Source organism: Oncorhynchus keta, chromosome 32, assembly GCF_023373465.1.
Source record: "Oncorhynchus keta strain PuntledgeMale-10-30-2019 chromosome 32, Oket_V2, whole genome shotgun sequence".
In the NCBI taxonomy this organism is placed as follows: domain Eukaryota; kingdom Metazoa; phylum Chordata; class Actinopteri; order Salmoniformes; family Salmonidae; genus Oncorhynchus; species Oncorhynchus keta.
Window position 1 is genome coordinate 12,520,110 of NC_068452.1, and position 22,845 is coordinate 12,542,954.

The 22,845-nt window shown below is 41.0% G+C and overlaps 2 protein-coding genes and 1 pseudogene across 2 annotated transcripts in view; 2 read left to right on the forward strand and 1 right to left on the reverse strand.

The window, feature by feature from the left end:
- Positions 1-22,845, forward strand: part of LOC118365743 (zinc finger protein ZFP2-like) — a 426,011-nt gene that overhangs the window by 235,972 nt on the left and 167,194 nt on the right. The gene's annotated exons all lie outside the window — the stretch shown is intronic.
- Positions 1-22,845, forward strand: part of LOC127914402 (uncharacterized) — a 267,695-nt gene that overhangs the window by 68,527 nt on the left and 176,323 nt on the right. The window lies entirely within an intron of this gene.
- LOC118373990 (zinc finger protein 501-like) lies at positions 1,694-15,681 on the reverse strand (annotated as a pseudogene).

A 22,845-nucleotide genomic window follows, 5' to 3' on the forward strand; every position in this document is an offset into this window, starting at 1 on the left:
GTTGAAAGTTAAGCGTCCTCCGATACACAACCCAACCAAGCCGCACTGCTTCTTAACACAGCGCGCATCCAACCCGGAAGCATTTTTTGGGGAAAATATTTAATTTGATCTTTTATAAACGTTACCATAGCTTAATCATTTTATTACCCTCCGTCACTCACTTTCAATTTTTAGATAATAAAGCATTTGACATCTCCACTGCATTAACAATGGAGGATTGGTTGATTTCCAGTTTTTAAGTATAGTATTTAAGATGATTGACGAGAAAAGTATCGTCCAACCATCCGGTAACTTGTTTCATGCCCATCAAAGGTGAGGGTGAATTTCAGATGTTCACTGCTTGTATTGATGGAGTGGAATCGATGAAGTTCCTCTGCTGTCCCCTGGAATAGATGGAACACGTCATCAAATAATACTTTTACATAGCCTGATGAGGTGCTAGAATGGATTGTTAGGGTTGACAATCACGTTCTTCTCTAACCCCACATACAGATTGGCATAATTAGGCGCTATTTTTAAAACTACAATGACCATAATGCACTGCATGTCTACTTGTCTTGTCTGTGTTTCTTTTACACCTGCTATGTAAAAGAGACAGAAGAATGCACAATGGTCAATGCTCCCTGGGATCCTTGGGACATCCCTACCCCAAACCCTACCTTAACCCTTTTAAATGTCAACTTCAATGGGCTAGGGAAATCCCAAGAATGTATCGCTACCTGAAAATACACAATCTAAGTGATTGATAGTTGGTATTCAGCAGTCATAAAGCCTTATTTCCTTTAATGAATGACTAAAATAGTGATTTTGTCAGACAGCATAGACAGCAGCTTGACACTTTATTGACTGACCTATTCATCCTTCCATCCCTCATCAGCCTTCCTCTCCTCTGAAGACCCAGTGAGGGTGGAGCTCAGTCATAGAGCTGTTGAGGGACTGGTTATGAAGAACACTTCTACAGCCAGAGAGGTGAGAGGTCACACGTGGTTTAGATGGTAAATATGTATGTCCCCTTCGTGGTTCATCACGTCAGCAAAAGGTAATATGTTCCATCAACTATGTTTATTTACATTTGTGCAAGTTGGCCACTGATGTTGTAATTTCTCACCCCCTTTGGCTGTATCAAAGTTAATTTCCTCTCAGGCACACATTTGGTCTTTAATATTATGAAGGTAATTTGTATAGAACTTACTTTTCCCCATCTCTTTACATTGCTGATGCATATTTGGTGGCCTGACTGCGTCCAGACTATGTCAAAGGCCCATCCCGGTAGATCTGAACCTAATGCAGCTTAGAGTGATCGGATGACAGAAGTCACATTTAGGTGTCAGGTGTAACTGAGGCCATAGATGCTCCATATCCATTATCTTGAGAGTTTTAAATAATATGACTAAATGTGTTTCTTTCTTTGTTGCAGGGGCAGTCAAGAAATAGAATGGCAAGGCCACAGAACATGACATAAGCAGAGCTGTGGGAGACCACCTCAAACCCCTGGTAGAGCCGGGGGTGGTGTTTACCACTTCACCACACCTTCAACAGGCGTGAAAAGTGAGATTGATCTGGTTGATCCATTTGTTTGTTTCAGTTTTCAGTAGTTGAATCCTTTGACATATTGTTGATTTCAACATTTTTCATCTTCAACAAATGCACTGAATTTATACTGTTTTTCATACTAAGATGGCGCAAGAGTCTGTTGATTGGTTGGTCATTTATTTTGCAATATGTTCAAACCAAACCAGCGCATTTCAGACATGGATGCAACGCAATGCACTTCACAGAAAAAATACAAATAAAAACATACACAGCAAACAGAAGAATAACAACTGAAAGACGAATTAACATTTCAAGGAAATGCCTTTGATGAACAAGAACTGGATGCTACAACCCAAAATATAAGCTTGTTTTACTACATTGTTGTTCAGTTTCCCAGCAAGAAAACCAGAAATGTCACTTAAACAGAAGAGGGAACGAACAAAGAGTCACTGACAACAACCACAACTAAACAGGTGGGTTTTAGGAGTTCTGAATGACACTATGGGGGTGTCCACTGGAAGTTGACTAGTAACAACTGGGACCTAAAAGACACCCACCATGAGACCCACTAAATCTGCCCAAGAAGGAGGGAAACAAAAGAAAACCCCAATATACCTCAATATATCAACAAATGAACTGGGTTGGTTGAACAGTGATACTAAACATACATACCAGCACTATTTTGACAGAGGAAGATATGAGTTTATACTGTTTTTCATACTAAGATATGTGTTGCTTTTGCACATATTTATTCATTGGTTTAGTAAGAGTCTGTTGATTGGTTGGTCATTGGGTTCATTTGTTTTGCAATATGTTCAAATCAAGCTTTATTTATACAGTACATTTCAGACATGATAACACATTGGCTTCACAGGAAAAAATAAATAAATATTTAGTACACAAACATAAGCAGATAAAAAACATAAGAATAACCACTGAAAGACTAATGAGCATTAAAAGGAAATGCCATTGATTAAAATATTAATAGGATGCAACATCCCACCCAAAATATAAGCTGTTTTTTAGGAGAGGCTCTAAAAGACACCCACCATGAGACCCACTAAATCTGCCCAAGAAGAGGCAAACAAAAGAAAAACCCACACAAAATTAAAGACAGGAAGCAAACCAAAAAAGTGGAGCAACTAAATGTGTTGACATTCCACATCTATCAAGACAACTGAAGCACTGGGCCAGACACTCTTAAATAGAACCTGGACCAGCTCAGGTGAAACACCTTCCCACTAACGAGATGGACAAGCCAGCACAGGTGTAACACATACTGACACCAATCGGTTCTCCCTACATGCTAACAAGCTAGTCCAACCTCAAAACATAAATGGAAAAACCAAAGCCTGTAAAACCTTCCTCCTTAAGACAAATATATCTTATATTTTTGTTGGACAAGTTTGCTGACCACTAACAGAAAACAATTTCACATTATAATCAACTACAATATCAACAATTACAAATAGGGGGAAAAAAGTTTATTTCGAGAACTCTCGTCCCCTTGGAACGAGCCCAAAAAAAACTCATCTCCAATACGGAAAAACATGTGGTCAAAATAAATTGTGATCCATGGCAACGCACTGGCTAAACGCAAAACACACATCTTTTTGACTGCCCATCCTTGAGAAAATCAGCAACCAAGTTGTCCATACCATGGACATGTCTGATTTCAAGAGGAAACTCCTGCAATATCCGTAGTAACTTTCCACCTCACTGCAGAGCGGGGGTTCTCTCTTTTTTCAGGGTTCACTAGATAGGTATGTTGTTGGATCGGGGCCCAGTCCCCAATGTCATGCTCTAGTACATTTGGGTTGACACATCTGAGAATGAACCCTGATATTCTAAAAGTAGGGAAACAATGTCAATATAATTGTACCAAAAATTGTCAGTTGGTCGTATAAATAATTATGAATACTAAATGTTACATGAAATGTAAATATGAAATATTTGGTTGCATAGTCTTATTTTCAACAGCTTTTCAATTACATTTTGCTTCGTGGGATAGCCAAATATCAAAACACCGTTTTAATGTGTCCAAATCAATAACCAATATGCAGAAACAGTTTGGGATAAATTGAAAACCTAAACATAAAATGTTCTATGTACACAAACATCTGCTACAACAATCATATTACTTGTATTTGTTTAAACAAGCAGCTTTTAAAATGCACAAGCACCAGAAATGCTGTTGTTTTGACAAGTAGCAATAAATCACTGATATCGATTAGGGGGGGAATTAGGTTGTAAGTGCTGTTGAAACTGACACAACAAAAAAAACAAATGGAAATGGGAGATATCTTTTACCTCACTGGATAGAGCACAACCTGCAGAAGACAGTCAGCTACATTTTGGAGTGATGCATTTAAATGTAGGGGTCGCTAAACAAGGGAATGCAACACTTATTTGTCATCACTCATCGATATCATGCTAAAATCATTTGTACGAGAGGAGAGAGATGAGGTTGCACGTCCTGTTAAAACTAACAGCTCAAAAACCACACGGACTCTGATTTTTCCCCTGAGGCTAATATCCATATCATTATGAAATCAATTCACAAAGGGGGGGAAACGTTTAGGCTTCTACATTGTGACATCATTAAAATACTCCTTCTACAATGTTAAAACTTTCTACATTGTGACATTAATTAATTGAAATCATGAAACAACTCCTTCATGTATGTATGTCCTAATATTTGATCAGAGATCTTTTAACAGATTATCTCTGGTCACAGCTATGATATTTTTCTCCTGTGTGTTCTCTGGTGTACTGTCAGATGGCCAGATGTAGTAAAACTCCTCCCACATTGACCACAGCTATAAGGTTTCTCTCCTGTGTGTTTTCTCTGGTGTACTGTCAGATAGCCAGATGTAGTAAAACTCCTCCCACATTGACCACAGCTATAAGGTTTCTCTCCTGTGTGTTTTCTCTGGTGTACTGTCAGATAGCTAGATGTAGTAAAACTCCTCCCACATTGACCACAGCTATAAGGTTTCTCTCCTGTGTGTTTTCTCTGGTGTACTGTCAGAGAGCTAGATGTCGTAAAACTCCTCCCACATTGACCACAGCTATAAGGTTTCTCTCCTGTGTGTGTTCTCTGGTGTTGAGTCAGAGTGCCAGAGAAAGTAAATCTCTTCCCACATTGATCACAGCTATAACGTTTCTCTCCTGTGTGTGTTCTCTGGTGTACTGTCAGATAGCTAGATGAAGGAAAACTGCTCCCACATTGATCACAGCTATACGGTTTCTCTCCTGTGTGTGTTCTCTGGTGCACTGTCAGCTCTCCAGCTTGACCAAAACTCTTCCCACATTGACCACAGCTATAAGGTTTCTCTCCTGTGTGTGTTCTCTGGTGTACTGTCAGAGAGCTAGATGTTGTAAAACTCCTCCCACATTGACCACAGCTATAAGGTTTCTCTCCTGTGTGTGTTCTCTTGTGTCGAGTCAGATTGTTAGCTTGAACAAAACTCTGCCCACATTGATCACAGCTATAAGGTTTCTCTCCTGTGTGTGTTCTCTGGTGTACTGTCAGAGAGCCAGATTGAGGAAAACTCTTCCCACATTGACCACAGCTATAAGGTTTCTCTCCTGTGTGTGTTCTCTGATGAATTTTAATGCCCGATGAGGTGAATCTCTTCCCACAGTCAGAGCAGAAGTGAGTTCTCTTCCCTGTGGATCTCTGCAGATGTTTCTTGAGGTGTTTTGATCTGGAGAGACTCTTCTCTGCCTCTTCAGCATCATGAGGTTGTTGAGGATCCCCAGAGGATCCACAATAGTCCCCACTCTCTCCTGTGTGAACAACAAAGTCAGATGATTAAAGGCCCACAACAGCGGAAAACCACTGTAAAAGAAAGTTGAGGCCAACAAAGTAGCCAATGATGTTGTAAAACAATTGATGTCTGTAACGAATGTAAAAACGATTTGACAATCCTCTTTAACCTCTTAAGTCCACCCCCTACTTTTTCGAACATCCTGTTAAAAATCGCGCAACATTTCAGCGCCCTGCTACTCATGCCAGGAATATAGTATATGCATATGATTAGTACGTGTGGATAGACAACACTCAGACGTTTATAAAACTGGTTAAATCACGGCTGTGACTATAACAGAACATGCGTTTCATCGAAAAGCGCAGGAAAATCTGATCACTGAAAATGGGAAAATATATCCATGCGCCACTTGAACCCATTGTTGAATGTGAACCACATTAAATGGGGCCGAGGTTGCAATAGCTACAGCTTCCACACGATGTCAACAGTCTTGTCATTTGCCTTTGTTTCTTGGTCAAACGGACACGAGGCAGCGCATTTCTTCCAGTCTCCGGCCGGATATTTTGGTTGAGATTTACCCGGACATTATTTCCAGACGTACAGCTATAGAATATACATCGCCTCGTGATCAATTTGATCGATTATTAACGTTTACTAATACCTAAAGTTGCATTACAAAAGTATTTCGAAGTGTTTTGTGAAAGTTTATCGTCAACTTTTTTAATTTAAAAAAATGACTTTGCGTTAAACAATGTTTTTTTCCTTGATCACACAGTCTTCATAGATCGATATCTAGGCTATATATGGACCGATTTAAACGAAAAAAAGACCCAATAGTGATGTTTATGGGACATCTAGGAGTGCCAACAAAGAAGATTGTCAACGGTAATGAATGTTTTATATTTTATTTGTGCGTTTTGTGTAGCGCCGACTATGCTAATTGTTTTGTTTACGTCCCCTGCGGGTCTTTTGGGGTGATACATGCTATCAGATAATAGCTTCTCATGCTTTCGCCGAAAAGCATTTTAAAAATCTGACTTGTTGGCTGGATTCACAACGAGTGTAGCTTTAATTCAGTACCCTGCATGTGTACTTTAATGAACGTTTGAGTTTTAACGAGTGCTATTAGCATTTAGCGTAGCGCATTTGCATTTCCAGATGTCTAGATGGGACGCCTGCGTGTCGGGTAGGAGTAAGAGGTTAAATGAGCAAGAATAGTCATATTTGCCTTGTTTTCACATTAGTAGTAAAATTTATGATTGTAGACTAGAAGTAAGTTATTCATTTTGTTGAAACTCTAAACAGTGTGCCAGACGACTTTTGGTTTCCAATACAGACCCCTTTCTGTGTTTAATAAAATTGCAGCGCAAGGGCGATGCGCACACAATTTGGTTGCAGAAACTCCTCCCTGCTAATGAGGAAACCGATAGTTATGGATGTAGTATATCTCTCTGGAGCAAAAATGGTGAGCAAAGATTATAGTTTTTCACAATGTATTCTGAATGTGAATGGGGGAAAACTCAGGGGACTAACCTCCATTTCCAGGTTGCCTATGAGTACATTTCACACTAGTTTGGATTATAATTGTAAGGCTCGTTTGAATGTTCTGTTTAATATAATGTTTGCTATAGTATTAAGAATTGTGTGTATTTGTTGAAGAACCGCGTTAATGACAGTATACATTTGGGTGTTGCTAATAAAATTAAGATTTTATTTTGTATTTCACCTTTTTTTAACCTGGTAGGCCAGTCGTAAATGAGAACTGGTTCTCATTTACAACTGCGACCTGGCCAAGATAAAGAAAAGCAGTGCGCCAAAAAAACAACAGAGTTACATACACGTGGGATAAACAAACATACAGTCAATAACACAATAGAAAGTGTATATACAGTGTGTGCAAATTGAGTAAGGAGGTAAGGCAATAAATAGACCATAGTAGCAAAGTAATTACAATTTAACAAATTAACACTGGAGTGATGGATGTGGGTTTGTCAACGAATATGTCGCAGGGGCCAGGCGACGAGAGCATACAGGTCGCAGTGGTGGGTGGTATATGGGGCATTGGTGACAAAACGGATGGCACTGTGATAGCAAACTGGATGCAGTCTAAGTAGAGTGTTGGATGCTATTTTGTAAATGACATCGCCGAAGTCAAGGATCGGTAGGATAGTCAGTTTTACGAAGGTGTTAGGCAGCGTAAGTGAAGGAGGCTTTGTTGCGAAACAGGAAGCCGATTCTAGATTTAATTTTGGATTGGAGATGCTTAATATGAGTCTGGAAGGAGAGTTAATAGTCTAACCAGACACCTAGGTATTTGTAGTTGTCCACATATTCTATGTCAGAACCGTCCAGAGTAGTGATGCTAGTCGGGCGGGCGGGTGCGGGCAGCGATCGGTTGAAGAGCATGCATTTAGTTTTAGTAGCGTTTAAGAGCAGTTGGAGGCCACCGAAGGAGTGTTGTATGGCATTGTTGTTAGGTGAAGTTATGGGTCCTACAGTAGGATATGGGTCTTACAGTAGGTCTGTGTTGTTGCTAGGTGAAGTTATGGGTCCTACAGTAGGTCTATGTTGTTGTTAGGTGAAGTTGTGTCTCCTACACTACTGCCCCACCAAGTAAAAAGGCAGTAACTGCTAATTTGTTCAAAAATGAGTTAGTCATCTTTGCTGCATTAACCTCTTTGCGCACGGAACCCGCTATCGGGCTGAAATTCCACAACATACGGTGACCGCTACATAAATAGTCATATTAAACATTAATGAAAATACAAGTGTCTCACATGTATCAAAAGCCTAGAATCTTGCTAATCCAACTGCGTTGTCAGATTTAAAAAAGGATTTACTGCGAAAGAATACGATGTGATTATCTGAGCATAGAGCCCCATAAAAACCAACTATTTCAACCAGCACAGGCGTAACAATCACAAACTGCATTAAAATAAATGGTTTACCTTTGACGATCTTCATCTGTTTGCAATTCCAATGCTCATTGTTACACAATGAATGATCTTTTGTTTGATAAAATCCGTTTTTATAGCCTAACACGAAACATTTTGTGAACCGCTTGTGTCGTGAATTCCGTCTCATTCCATTTTCGACGACACATTCCAGGTAAATAATCCACACAGAACGTGACTTTTCCAGTCATGTTTGGTTTCACTGCAATCAACTGGTTTGTTTGTAACACAATCAAACCTGATGGGTCATTTCGCGGGACGTATTGACTGAAAGAAACCGATTTGAAGACAACAAGTTATGACATCATTGTGCACCAATGATTTGCCCGCTGTTTCGTTGATTGACTGTATTTTAACCCAATGACCACTGATCGTCTTGAAATCTAGCTGGGTAGATAGCCAATGAGCTGAGGTAAACGGCAATAGGTCATGTTTATGTGATGCAAGACCAACCCATGTAGTAAGCTCCAGCGTAAAGAGAGTACTTCGCTATTGAAGTTTCATACCGGAAGGAGAAACACATATTACGCACTGCATTGTTTGGTAAACACACAGATTCAGCTGTTTATATATCAATCAGTATGGCGACTAAGTCAAGGAAAGCTAAAACTAAGTCTAGATATACAGATGTACACACAATTTTAGAATAAATTGATTGGGAAAGTGAGACAGAGATTGTTGTAGGACGATTCATTTAGCGATTGTGGAGGAATATTTTTTTGAACGGGAGAGGACATCGTTTTGGACTGGTAAGTTCGTATCATGCGAATGCCCTTGTTTGAAATTAATAATATAACATATTATTTGTGATTTCTTTTTAATTTAAGAAACAATATATAAACATGTAATGTCATGAAACGTGAGATGCGTGTCTGCCGCCCCACCCCAACACACATGAAATAGCCTATTTGAGGCTGTTGAGGGGAGGGCAGGCCCACAACAATGGCCAAAGTGAAATGGAGACAGTAGATATAGCTGGTCTGTTGTAATATAATAAAGACAGTAGATCTAGCTGGTCTGTCATAATATAATAGAGACAGTAGATCTAGCAGGTCATAATAATATATTCAACCTTATGTTCTCTGTACCCTGTATATATATCTGTTTATTATACCTGTTGATACAGGACTCATATGTGAAACTATTCTAACTGAACATTTTCTTTCAGTGACAGACTCCGAATGGCAGCCCCCAGTGCCAAGGTTTCCATCCCCCACTGAAGCTGGTTCATGCAGCTCCTGCCAGAAGTGGTGTTCATCTGCCCAAATGTATTTCTACAGGATGTGCCTCAGGGCCAAAAGGGCACAGCATGGAGGCGTCGCTGTGTTCTCTGCTCTTTACAGCAGAGAGAGACTGCTATGGCACCTGGCATCAGCAGCACAATATTGTGTAGAGCTTTGGCAAAGTGGTTGGGGTTATATCCTTCCTGTTTGGCCCTGTCCGGGGATCTCATCCGATGGGGCCACAGTGTCTCCTGATCCCTCCTGTCTCAGCCTCCAGTATTTATGCTGCAGTAGTTTGTGTAGGGGGGCTAGGGTCAGTTTGTTATATCTGGAGTACTTCTTCTGTCTTATCCGGTGTCCGGTGTGAATTTAAGTATGCTCTCTCTAATTCTCTCTTTCTCTCTCTCTCGGAGGACCATGCGCCAGGATTACCTGGCATGATGACTCCTTGCTGTCCCCAGTCCACCTGGCCTTGCTGCTGTTCCAGTTTCAACTGTTCTGCCTGCGGCTATGGAAACCTAAACTGTTCGTATTTACTCTTGAGGTGCTGTCCTGTTGCATCCTCTACAACTACTGTGATTATTATTATTTGACCCTGCTGGTCATCTATGAACGTTTGAAAATCTCGGCCATGTTCTGTTATAATCTCCACCCGGCACAGCCAGAAGAGGACTGGCCACCCCTCATAGGAAGAAACCTAGAGGGGAACCAGGCTATGTTTTGGCCTTTCTAGGGAGTTTTTCCTAGCCACCGTGCTTCTACACCTGCATTGCTTGCTGTTTGGGGTTTTAGGCTGGGTTTCTGTACAGCACTTTGAGATCAGCTGATGTACGAAGGGCTATATAAATACATTGGATTTGATAGGAGGACTGAGGGTCTTCCAAATATTGAAAGTGTGTAAATAGTTACATGTTATTTTGTAAATGTATATATTTTTTCCACCATTTTTTTTGTTTTTTGGAGGGGGGGGGGTGTTAGAATACCATTTTGGTATTTTGTATATAGTTATTTGTTTCAAAATGTATACCTTCACCGATTTGGCCACTTGGCTACTTGTGTGGGACACCTGGGTGACTTCATGATAAATGTCATGTAAGCACACTCATTTTGGAAGTTATCATTCTGAAACTTTACACAAGTACTGTTATGTTTTTCACTGAAATTGTCCCCATCATCCTATCTGAATGTTTGTTTTATCTTGTTAATTTGAAAGATGATGATACAAAAATAAAAAAGTATGTTTTTTTCATTGTTTTATCTAAACCAGATATATTGTGTTATATTGTCCTACATTCAAATTACATTTACACAAATTTCAGAGTGTTCTTTCAAATGGTACCAAGAACATGCATATCCTTGGTTCTGTGCCTGAGCTACAGGCTGTTAGATTTGGGTATGTCTTCAGGCAGAAATTGACAAAAGTAGGGGGTAGCTCTAAGAGGTTATTAACCCAGTGTTCCTAGGCTGTCATTGAAAATAAAAATGCGTTCTTAACTGACTTGCCTAGTAAATAAAGGTAAAATAAAAAAATAAAAATATATACAGAGAAGAGTCGGCCCGAGAATTGAACCCTGTGGTACCCTCATAGAGACTGCCAGAGGTCCGGACAACAGGCCAGGTCGATGAAGACGGCTGCACATTACTGTCATTTATCGATGGCGGATATGATAACATTAAGTACCTTGAGCATGGCTGAGGTGCACCCATGACCAGCTCGGAAACTGGATTGCACAGCGGAGAAGGTACGGTTGGATTTGAAATGATCAGTGATCTGTTTATTAACTTGGCTTTCGAAGACTTTAGAAAGGCAGGACAGGATGGATATAGGTCTGTAACAGTTTGGGTCTAGTGTGTCACCCCCTCCTTTGAAGAGGGGGATGACTGCGGAAGCTTTCCAATCTTAAGGAATCTCGGACGATACAAAAGAGAGGTTGAACCGTCTAGTAATAGGGGTGGCAACAATGGCGGCTGATAATTTTAGAAAGAGAGGGCCACGATTTTGTAGCCCAGCTGATTTGTACAGGTCCAAGTTTTGCAGCTCTTTCAGAACATCAGCTATCTGTATTTGGGTGAAAGAGAAGCTGGGGAGGCTTGGGCAAGTAGCTGCGGGGGGTGCGGAGCTGTTGGCCGGGGTTGGGGTAGCCAGGAGGAAAGCCTGGCCAGCCGTAGAGAAATGCTTCATGAAATTCTCGATTATCGTGGATTTAATCGGTGGTGACAGTGTTTCCTAGCCTCAGTGCAGCGGGCAGCTGGAAGGAGGTGCTCTTCTTCTCCATGGACTTTAGTGTCCCAAAACGTTTTGGAGTTAGAGCTACAGGATGCACATTTCTGTTTGAAAAAGCTAGCCTTTTGCTTTCCAAACTGACTGTGTGTAATGGACCCTGACTTCACAGAAAAATTGCATAATGCAGGGAATATTTGATACTAGTGCAGTACGTCACAGGATGTTTTTGTGCTGGTCGAGGGCAGTCAGGTCTGGAGAGAACCAAGGGCTATATCTGTTCTTAGTTCTAGATTTTTTGAACGGGACATGCTTATTTAAGATGGTGAGGAAATTACTTTAAAATTACTTTTAAATAACAACCAGACATCCTCTACTAAAGGGATGAGGTCAGTATCCTTCCAGGATACCCGGGCCAGGTAGATTAGAAAGGCCTGCTCGCAGAAGTGTTTTATGGAGCGTTTGACAGTGATGAGGGGTGGTCGTTCGACTGCAAACCCATAACAGATCCAGGCAATGAGGCAGTGATCGCTGAGATCCCGATTGAAAACAGCAGAGGTGTATTTGGAGGGCAAGTTGGTCAGGATAATATCTATAAGGGTGCAAATGTTTACGGATTTAGGGTTGTACCTGGTGGGTTCCTTGATAATTTGTGTGAGATTGAGGGCATCTAGCTTGGATTGTAGGACGGCCGGGGTGTTAAGCATATCCCAGTTTAGGTCACCTAACAGAATGAACTCTGAAGATAGATGGGGGGCAATCAATTCACATATGGTGTCCAGGGCACAGCTGGGGGGCGGTCTATAACAGGCGGCAACAGCGAGAGACTCTGGAGAGATTAATTTTTAAAATTAGAAGCTTGAATTGTTTGGTCATTAACCTGGAAAGTATGACAGAACTTTGCAGGCCATCTCAGCAGTAGATTGCAACTCCTCCCCCTTTGGCAGTTCTATCTTGACAGAAAATGTTGTAGTTGGGGATGGAAATATCAGAATTTTTGGTGGCCTTCCAAAGGCAGGATTCCAATGCAGAACGCCACAGGATGAGCATTTGAGGTAAAAGGTGATGCCCATAGCATACCCATGATGTTGTACAACAATTGACATCTGTTAAATTATTTGACAATTAAGACAGTCAAGTGAGCAACAATCACACTTTGTCTTATTTTCACATTAGTAGTAACATCGATGATTGTAGGCTAGAAATAAGTTAAAGTTGTTGAAAGCCTAAACAGTGTGCCAGACGACTTTCGGTTTGCTGAAATTGTGGCACGAGGGCGATGCTCACACAATCTGGTTGCAGAAAATCCTCCATGCGAATGAGGAAACCGCTAGTTATGGTTGTAGTATATCTGCCTGGAGCAAAAATGGTGAGCAAAGATTTTAGTTTTTAACAATCTATTCTGAATATTACAGCTCACTATCAGCGCAAGATCAGGAGTGCTACTCAAGGAAACTCACATTAAGCTCTATGTCTATTCACTAATTCACCACCGTGGGGGAAAACTCAGGGGGGTTCTCATGGGCTGACAACAAAAATAGCCTCTATTTATAGGTTGCTTATGACTGGCACTTCACAGTACTTTCAGATTATATTTGTAAGGATCGCTTGAACCTTCTGTTTGTGTTACTTTTGAAAATCAACTGCTTTATACTTAAAAAACACTTCAATCAGTAAAATGCTCTGGCTTTAACATCAGACTGACAATGAGGTTGTACACTAAGTGTATGGACAGCGGAGTCAATCACCACCTTCCGGAGACACTCTTTAAGGAATACCTAGGATAGGATAAGTAATCCTTCTCACCCCCCCCTTTAAGATTTAGATGCACTATTGTAAAGTGACTATTCTACTGGATGTCATAAGGTGAATGCACCAATTTGTAAGTCGCTCTGGATAAGAGCGTCTGCTAAATGACTTAAATGTAAATGAAATGTAATGTCAAATTGGCCCATAACTTCACCTAACAATAACATAGACCTATTGTGGGACCCATAAATTCACCTAACAACAACATAGACCGAGGACTATAAATCATTTAGTATTTCAGGTGAAACATGGAAACTAAAATGTCTTTGTCATGACATTTCATAACCTGATCACCAGATAATTTTGTGAATAATCCCACTAGGCTACTCTGTAATGTGTTGTCATTCTAAATGTCCTGAATAAAGGAAAATAGCTCTGTGTGTTAAACAATACCCTATCCATCAAGGAACAGTTCTCTACACATTATGAGCAAAGTATCAGACTAACGAGACAAACAGACTAACGAGAACCTACTGTAAATCAAGCAGACAATAACTCAATATAAACACCAATTTGTTAGGGATGTTGGATCCAAAGTGGAGCACGGCATAACTGTCTTTACCAGAGTAATGAAGTACTATGGTTGTTGTTGCATGTTGTGATGTTTGTCATTTGACTGTCCAAAAAATTGTCCGACAGCAAGATCCAGTATTTAAGATCATCATATGACAAGCTTAACGTTGACAATAACTACTTTTCCCTGAAACAGTAGTTATTGTCAACGTTAAAGCTTGTCATATGATGAACTTAAACGGCCCATGACCTGACCCCACAAGATGCGTCAGTTTTATCAATGTATTCATTGTCTTTCATTTGAAACACTCCTGTCAATGTTGAGTAAGGATGCACACCTGATTACACATATAGAAGTAGGACTAGTCTACCTGGCCTGCACACAAATGTAGGCCTATAAATGTGCCCATTTGGGGATGTCTGATAGTATTTCTGATTGTCTTAACACTGCACCACTAATAAGTTCTGGAGTTTCTCAAAGTATTTTTTCTTCTTCAACTCAAACAGCAAGTAAACAAAGTCTTAATGAAATCCACTCGGCAGGATAGTGGTTACATTTCTCCAGCCCCCATCCCTCAGCTGTTTATCAAACCAAGTCTCTGGGCAGCCACTTTGTTTCTGTTTAAAACCTAGGTTGTCCCTTTACAAAAGCCACATAAATCAATCAACCAACATACAGTTGAAACAATAACAAAGCTGTAATGCCACCACTGTTTGGCTAATAAGAGAAATGTAACTACTCTCAAATTCATAGACAGACCTATGGATGCAACGACTTAACATCCATGATATCAACATTATAGTTTTAACCACGTTGAGGCTATACAGTGTTGGTTTACATTGTTTCTAAACATTGGAGTAAAAAAAAGCTTATTTGGGGTTCTAATGGCGTACAACAGTTGAACTAAGCTCATGTGTTATATTCTTCAAGAATCAATGGCTATAAATAAATCATTTAAAAGTCACAATATGGATGTAGCAATTGCAGATTTCCCCTTTAACACCAAACATCAGTTCAACAACTGCAGAGTTTGTGCCTCTTTTTTAAAGACAGTACTTACTAGTGTTAATCAGGGAACGTTCATCGTTAGAACCATTGGATGCCTTAAGATGCCTTTGGGAAACCGGGCCCAGATATCCCGTTTCATCCTCTTCTTCCCCCTCCTTTTTCAATGTGACAATCATCTCCCCCTCTTTCACTTCAACAGCTGCATCCTCCTCTTCTTTTACTCTGAACAAGTCTTCCTCTTCTTTTACTCTGAACACGTCTTCCTCTTCTTTCACTGAAACGTCTTTCTCTTCTTTCACGGTAACGGCCTCACCCTCTACTTGTTTTTGTATTGTAACATCCTTCTCTTCCTCCTCCTCTTTCACTTTTTTATCAGGAGAGTAGCTAAGTGACCTCATGGTCGGAGATGTTAGCTAGCTAGGCTAATGCTAACTTAACCAGCCCGCTAGCTGACTATTAACACAGTAAATATGAAATTAAATCGGATAACTAACTAGAGGGGAGAAATGGGTTTAAAACACAGTGGCTAATATACACTAAAGCGTCTAAAGAGCTTTATTGGTTCGGCTATTATGTCGAGGAAGCTACCGAGGTGGCGGACAAACTGTTGCTGCGGTTGAAAGAAGCGTTCCGTCCACTAGAATATACGTCACACCAGCAGCATTGCCTTAAAGTCGCAGACCGCAATCTGCTGACTGGAGTGGGTAACGCAGTTGAGTAAAACGTATATTGAAAATGTTCAGACAAGTTCAATGTAGGAAGCATGAGTTTTTGGTCCCGGGGATAGAAATGTATAAAGTTGACATTCATCATAAAATCCACCTTTAACATCGTACATTTATGTTTTAGTAACTACTGTTGTTGGTTTGGTGTCAAGTAAGCCTCACTTTATATTGTAATGAAACAGGCAGGGAGCAGGTTTCGAACCCTCGACCTTCGAGCCCGAGGTCCGGCGCGCTATCGACTGTGCGCTTATAAACCCAATATGTTATTTGTCGAATCTCAGTTTTCCATGTGGGTTTTATGCTAAATTTCCCTCTTTCAAGTTGGTAGTTAACTGGAAAATCGAATAAAATCAAATGTTATTGGTCACGTACACATGTTTAGCAGATGTTACAGTGCAGTAATATAAGTTCTGACAGTGCAGTAATATCTAACAAGTAATCTAACAATTCCCCAACAACTACCTAATACACACAAATCTAAAGGGGTGAATGAGAATATGTACATAGAAATATATGGATGAGCCATGGCCGTGCAGCAGTGGCGGACTGGCAGTCGGAAGAACCAGGATATTTCCCGGTGGCCTGAGGGTAGTTTTGGCCTGAGGGTAGTTTTGGCCTGAGGGTCGTTTGGGCCTGAGGTTCATTTGGGCCTGAGGGTCGTTTTGGCCTGAGGATTGTTTAGGCCTGCTGTGAAAAAGTCAACTTGACCAGCGATAATATAGCAAGCAGGAATGAGTTGATGGAGAATCCAGGAATCAGGCGCAACTCTCACTCTCTCGCTGCAGTGTCCCTGCACAGAAATTACATCACTCAGGTCTCTCCGCGACGCACCATAGCACCGTCAACATGCTTCTCTACCGATAACATTTTAGACAAATCACACTGCGAAATGGACGGTCAGAAATGGAAAGATGGAGCAGAGAGGGAGAGAATATAAAAAGAGAAAGGCCCTTGCCACAGACGCAGCTAAATGCTGCAAAATAAGCGACATGTTCGCCAGTAAGGGACCAGGTCAGTCAAAAACACATACACTGATACACACACACACGACACCCAGCATGGCTTGCTAAGTAGCCTAGCTAATAATAGTGACACAATGGCCGGTAGGCCAAACAGTTTGCACGTCTTACGTCTTCGTGGAGGAATTATATCACAGCAATGAGTGCAAGATAACGATCAGAATATGACATTGAAGGCAATATGTTTAAACTAATAGCAAACCTAGACTATGGACTTGCCAGGACTCGGTCATGACTCAGGCCACATAAGCTGGAGAAAGTACACATCCACTGTACAGCGAAACAGACTACTGTAACGCAACCATGATACATCCATGAACGTAACACAGTAGCCTGTGTGACACAGCACAAGAAATGACAAAGATCATTAGCACCATTTGTACCAGCATTACAAGGTGCAGAAGGAAGCAGCAGCAGCACTAGAGCTTCAGGTGCTCCTGCAGAACTGGAGATGGTGGTCAGTTCAGAGTCTGACTCAGAGCAGGAACCTTCAGGTACAACTTAAGAGCACAAACCTAAACATATAGGCTATGATTTTAGATTAATATGAGCTTTATTTATGAGATTATCAGTGGGACTGTAATCGGGGGGCATACAATCGATGACTGCACATGTAATACAAGTTTAAATGTAGGTTATTTACAATATTAATCTCATTCTTGTCACGCCTGCTCCCGCTCTTCCTCCCCAACTTTGCACACTCAAGCCACTTTCAGTACGCACACCTGCCTGTCCCCGTCACGCACATCAGCGCTCCTGTTACCTGGCTCTGTTCCCTGCTTCGGGATTGTTTGTCATATGGCCCTGTTTATCCGTGTGCTGACACTGTTCCTGTCGTGTTCTTTGTCCGTTCCAGAATAAATGTTTGACCCCCGTACCTGCTTCTCCTGTCCGGCATCGGTTCTTACAATTCTGCAGAGCAACTAGATGTGCAGAGTTAGAGAGAGAGGGGATCAGAGCCCAGTATAGGGAAAATAGAAAGGGACATTGAAAGCAATGAAAATCCATTTGATTATTTTGCCTTTCCCCGGTCCAAGGATTTTGACTTATTTTTTCAGTATCACCCAAAACAAACCCCTCAAAGAGTTTCCAATGTACTCCACTCCAAAGATGGCACAAACAGAAAATGACTGACATGCTTTTAAGTAACTCCCCCCTTGTTCTGCTCAGTATGTCTTGTCATTTGCAAAACCTTCAGCCAGTGATAGTGCATTTGTCAAAGGAGGCATGCAGGTCTGGAAACATGCCCATCAGAGAGTACAGGAACATGAGAGAAGCAAGACCCATAGAGAAAGTGCAGAAGCCTTTTTCCTCAGAGCCAGAAAAGCAGACATCCGTACCCTTCTGAGTGACCAGGTCAGAATGAGGAGTCAGGTCATGGAACGTGTGAATGATGTCTTAAAATTCTTGGTAAATGTGGGCTCAGCTACAGAGGACACAGACACGAAGCTGCATATAACTTGGCCGTCAATCATGACACGTTTCTTGAGCTTATATTGTTGCTAAGCAAATATCATGTCTGCTTACAAGAGCATGTTGTTGGAGCATTGAGAAGAACAAGAAGGAGATGGGAAGTAAAGGAAGCGGGTCCTTGGTAACTATGACGTCCAAAACAACAGCAAATAAAGTAATTGACGTCATCAGGAATGTTGATTCAGCAGACAATTGCTGTTGAAGTGAGAAAGGCAGGGATGTTCTCAATACGAATGGACACAACACAGGATTTAACATCCAAAGATCAGTGTGCAGTAGTTCTGCGATATGTCACTGATGTTGTCCACAAGAGATTCATTGCCGTCATTGACTGTGAATCATTGATTGGACAGTACTTTGTGGACCTGGTGAAACAGACCATTGAGAAGATGGACATAGATATCAAACAGTGTGTTGGTAATGCAACAGACGGAGCAGCGAATATTCAGGGACAATACAGGGGCTTCTCTGCGTCGCTCACAGGAGAGTCTCCTAACCAAGTACACATATGTATCAGGGCACAAGGCGAGAACCAGATGCAGACACAGGAGGCAGATGGTTGGAGTCTTAGATGTTTATCGATCCAAAAAGGGAGTAGGCAAGAGAATGTTCAGGAAACACAGGGATAAATACACTGGGGCAAGCGACACCTGGGGGTGCAGAGACAATCACAAGGACAGGTGAAACAGATCAGGGTGTGACAATATGGTGTCACTCACATGTCCTCAACCTTGTGCTAACTGACACCACTGGGGTTGTTGTGGAAAGTGAATCCCTTTTCTCACTACTGAATGACATTGCAGTGTTCGTTTGAAGATTCCAACAAGTGCATGAAGCTATGGGAGGAAACCAGTGAGGACAGGAGACACAGACTGTTTGATGTAATTGTTGAAACACGCTAGTGGGCCAAAGACGAGGCCTTGAGGAAAGTATTTGGAAGCTTTGCGAAGCCTGACCGTGCACTTTACATGGATGTGGTCATCACTATGGAAAGACTTGAACAGGATGTGGTCATAAAACCTATCATCCGAAGCAAGGTACAAGGATGCTTTCCTAAAGTATGAAACCATACTTACAGCTGAGGTTTTTCTCAGGATTTTTTGAGCAGAAGTCCCCATCTCTTTAAATTCTTGTAAACACGTGGCATGGATATCATAACAGCACTTCACTTGGTGACGGGAACGTAGGATAACCTGAGAAAGTGTGCCGGAGACTTTGAGGGTGTGAAGATGGCATTCTGGAGGAGCAGCAGGGCTGTGATGCAGAAGCTCAGACTGCTCTCCCAGAGAAGAGAACAACAACAGAAAAAAGAAGAGAAAACCAGGTGAGTTGGCAGAAGACGAACCCATTGCTAATGCAGACATGGGCTACAAAATCAAGATCCACAATGTGGTACTGGACATTGTTGTTGAAAGTATTCACCGCCGATATGCAGCAAATGCAGTGCTGTGTGTAGATGTCTCCTGCATGAATTCCAATCCATTTCCTGAGATCAGAGAAAAAAGCCTTCCAAAGACAGCCATGAAGGAGCTCAGAAAATGCTTACTGTTATTTGATGAACATGCCACTATTGAGGCATTGCAGGCTGAACTGATCAGCACAACAGGAGATAAGACTGAAACAGTCAGCATTGGAGGAGTACAACACAACCGCTAGTGATGAATCAGGGGAAGGCTTTGAGGATCCTGATGAAAAGGGTGGAGTTGGTGAGCAGAATTTGTTCCATATGTAAAAACAGTCCGATATGCACTATCTTCTCCTGTCTCAGTACAATCTGCTCACGGATGCGTATCACATCATTGATTTGGGCTACAAGTTCCTCCTCACCCTATCCCTCACTCAGGTGGCTTGTGAGAGGACAGTCTCCACCATGAAATTTGTGAAGAACCGCATAAGAACAGAGAAGGAGATTCTTATGGGACTTGACAAAGATGATATCATTAACAATATGTCCGAGAGCAGTGAGTTACCGCGCCGCCTACTGGTTTACTAGTGGTAATTACTTCCTGGTTACACTGAAGTAGCTATGCTATGACTCTTCCTCAACAGGCTGACATGGGGGAAAGAACATTTGCTGTGAGTTAAAGCTTTTGTACAGAGGCATGTTTTGGGGTTTGTCGTATTATACTTGCAGTTATGTAGCCTATGTTCAATTTCATTGACTCAGTGTATAGATGTGTTTATTGTTGTGCTGTTTGCTTTATGGACACCAGTGAGGAAACATTGTAATCTACATTTTTTTGTAGAGGATTTTTATACTACATTGTTGTAGCTTATGTTCAAGTTCAGTGTGTGAAGTTCTATCCATTTATTAAAGTGTTCAGTGGGTCTCAGTACAGTATATACATGTGTTATGAGTAATGTAATATATGTAAACATGCTTAAAGAGGCATTATTAAAAGTGTCATTGTTTAAAGTAACTAGTGATTTATTAAAGTGTCCAGTGATGTGCGTCTGGAGAGCCTTGCGGTTGAGGGCAATGCAGTTGTGTCTGTGATATATATATATATAAGTATATATATATATATACATATATATATATGATATATATATAGAGAGAGAGGTTTTGTAGAGGAGTGCTTTTTCGACTTTTGTATTATACTTATTTACATTGTTGTAGCTTATGTTTAAGTTCGGTGAATGTGTGTGAAGGTTTTTGATACTTTTGATATGCTTGATGCTGGAAAATAAAGATAATCATTTGATATAACTCTTTATATTTCATTCTCTTTTTAAAAAGTGTAGGCTAATAGTTTTGTGTGTCTAGCCTTGTTCATTTGTATGTGCTACGATTGGTGTATTCCTAGTGAGTTTTTGAGGGTGCACCCATAGCCATAGCATACCTTGAAAACTCAGTGTTCAGAGAGGCTACTTGAAGGTCAGTCCTAATTGTTTGTATTTTGTAATGTGAGTAACTCTTTAACCAAATGAACATAGTGGATAAATGTATAACTAGTTTGGTACCCGTTACATCAACAAATAGGGTTAGGCCAAAAATGTAGCGGTCTGGTGGTTTGCGTGAACAGGGTGGCCTGGGATGGAGTCAAATTCATGGCCATAATAATAGTTTCAGTCCGCCCCTGCCGAGCGGCATAGGCAAGGTGCAGATGATGGTATAAAATGCAGTATATACACGTGATATGAGTAATGTAAGATATGTAAACATTATTAAAGTGGCATTATATAAAGTGGCATTGTTTAAAGTGACTAGTGATCCATTTATTGAAGTGTCCAGTGATTGGGTCTGGAGAGCCTTGCGGTTGAGGGCGGTGCAGTTGCCGTACACAGGCCGTGATACAGCCCGACAGGATGCTCTCGGTTGTGCATCTGTAAATGTTTGTCAGGGTTTTGGGTGACAGGACAATTTCTTCAGCCTCCTGAAGTTGAAGAGTTGACGGCCACTGTTTCGCATTCTTCACCACGCTGTCTGTGTGGGTGGATCATTTCAGTTTGTCCGTGATGTGTACGCCGAGGAACTTAAAACTTTCCACCTTCTCCACTGCTGTTCCTTCGATGTGGATAGGGGAGGTGCTCCCTCTGCTGTTTCCGGAAATCCACGATCATCTCCTTTGTTTTGTTGACGTTGAGTAAGAGGTTGTTTTCCTGACACCACACTGCATCTTCTTTAGGAGTGCTATTTTTATCCGGTCGACTACTGATCGTTCATCCACACTGTGTATCTCGTCATTGCAGGTCATTGATGACAAATGTAAAAACTATATGTTTTATAAACTCATGAACACCAGCCAGTTTCTTAGCCCGGTTTTGTTGGTTTAGGTGTGTTATATATTATTCTCCACCAGAGGGAGACATTGAGTAATTTTGCAGGTTAATTTGATATATTTTGAATACTAAAATAGATGTTAGTTTATTCTGATGTAGTAAATATGAAACACATGGAAACAATGTATTCATTTTATTATAGTCAATTAAGAATAATTAGTCATTGTTAAATCCACTATATGATCACAATAACTTTGACAGACATTTTGATAGTTTTTTGTTAGTATATTTTAGGGCAGATTTATGGAGAATTGCTGTGGGTGTGCTATTTATATCCCGTCACTACTGATCATTCATCCAGACTGTGTGTATCCCATCATTGCAGCTTTGGAAATAAATGAACTATCCATTCATTGCTCCTTCCTGTGTTGACTCACTGACTTGAGGGACCAGGAAGGTCACACTTTCTCGATATCTAGGAAGGTATATAGATATCACTAGCTCCATATCTAGGAAGGTATATAGATATCAATAGCTCCATATCTAGTAAGGTATATAGATATCACTAGCTCCATATTTAGGAAGGTATATAGATATCACTAGCTCCATATCTGTCTCAAGCTTGCATTTTTAAAATATTTTTTATTTATTGAATATTCTCAACATACAATATACTTGCAGTGAAGCCGCTCAACAACTACATCACACCAGTCACCCAACAGATTCCCATTCAGAGCGACACACAGAAGCATTCAGGGTCAATGCCCTGCTCACCGATCTACCACCAGGCCAAAAAACGTGAATCCGAACCCTCCAAGATCCCCAATAAAGTCCCTCAATCATTCGAGACCCCTCTCACAGTCCCCCCTC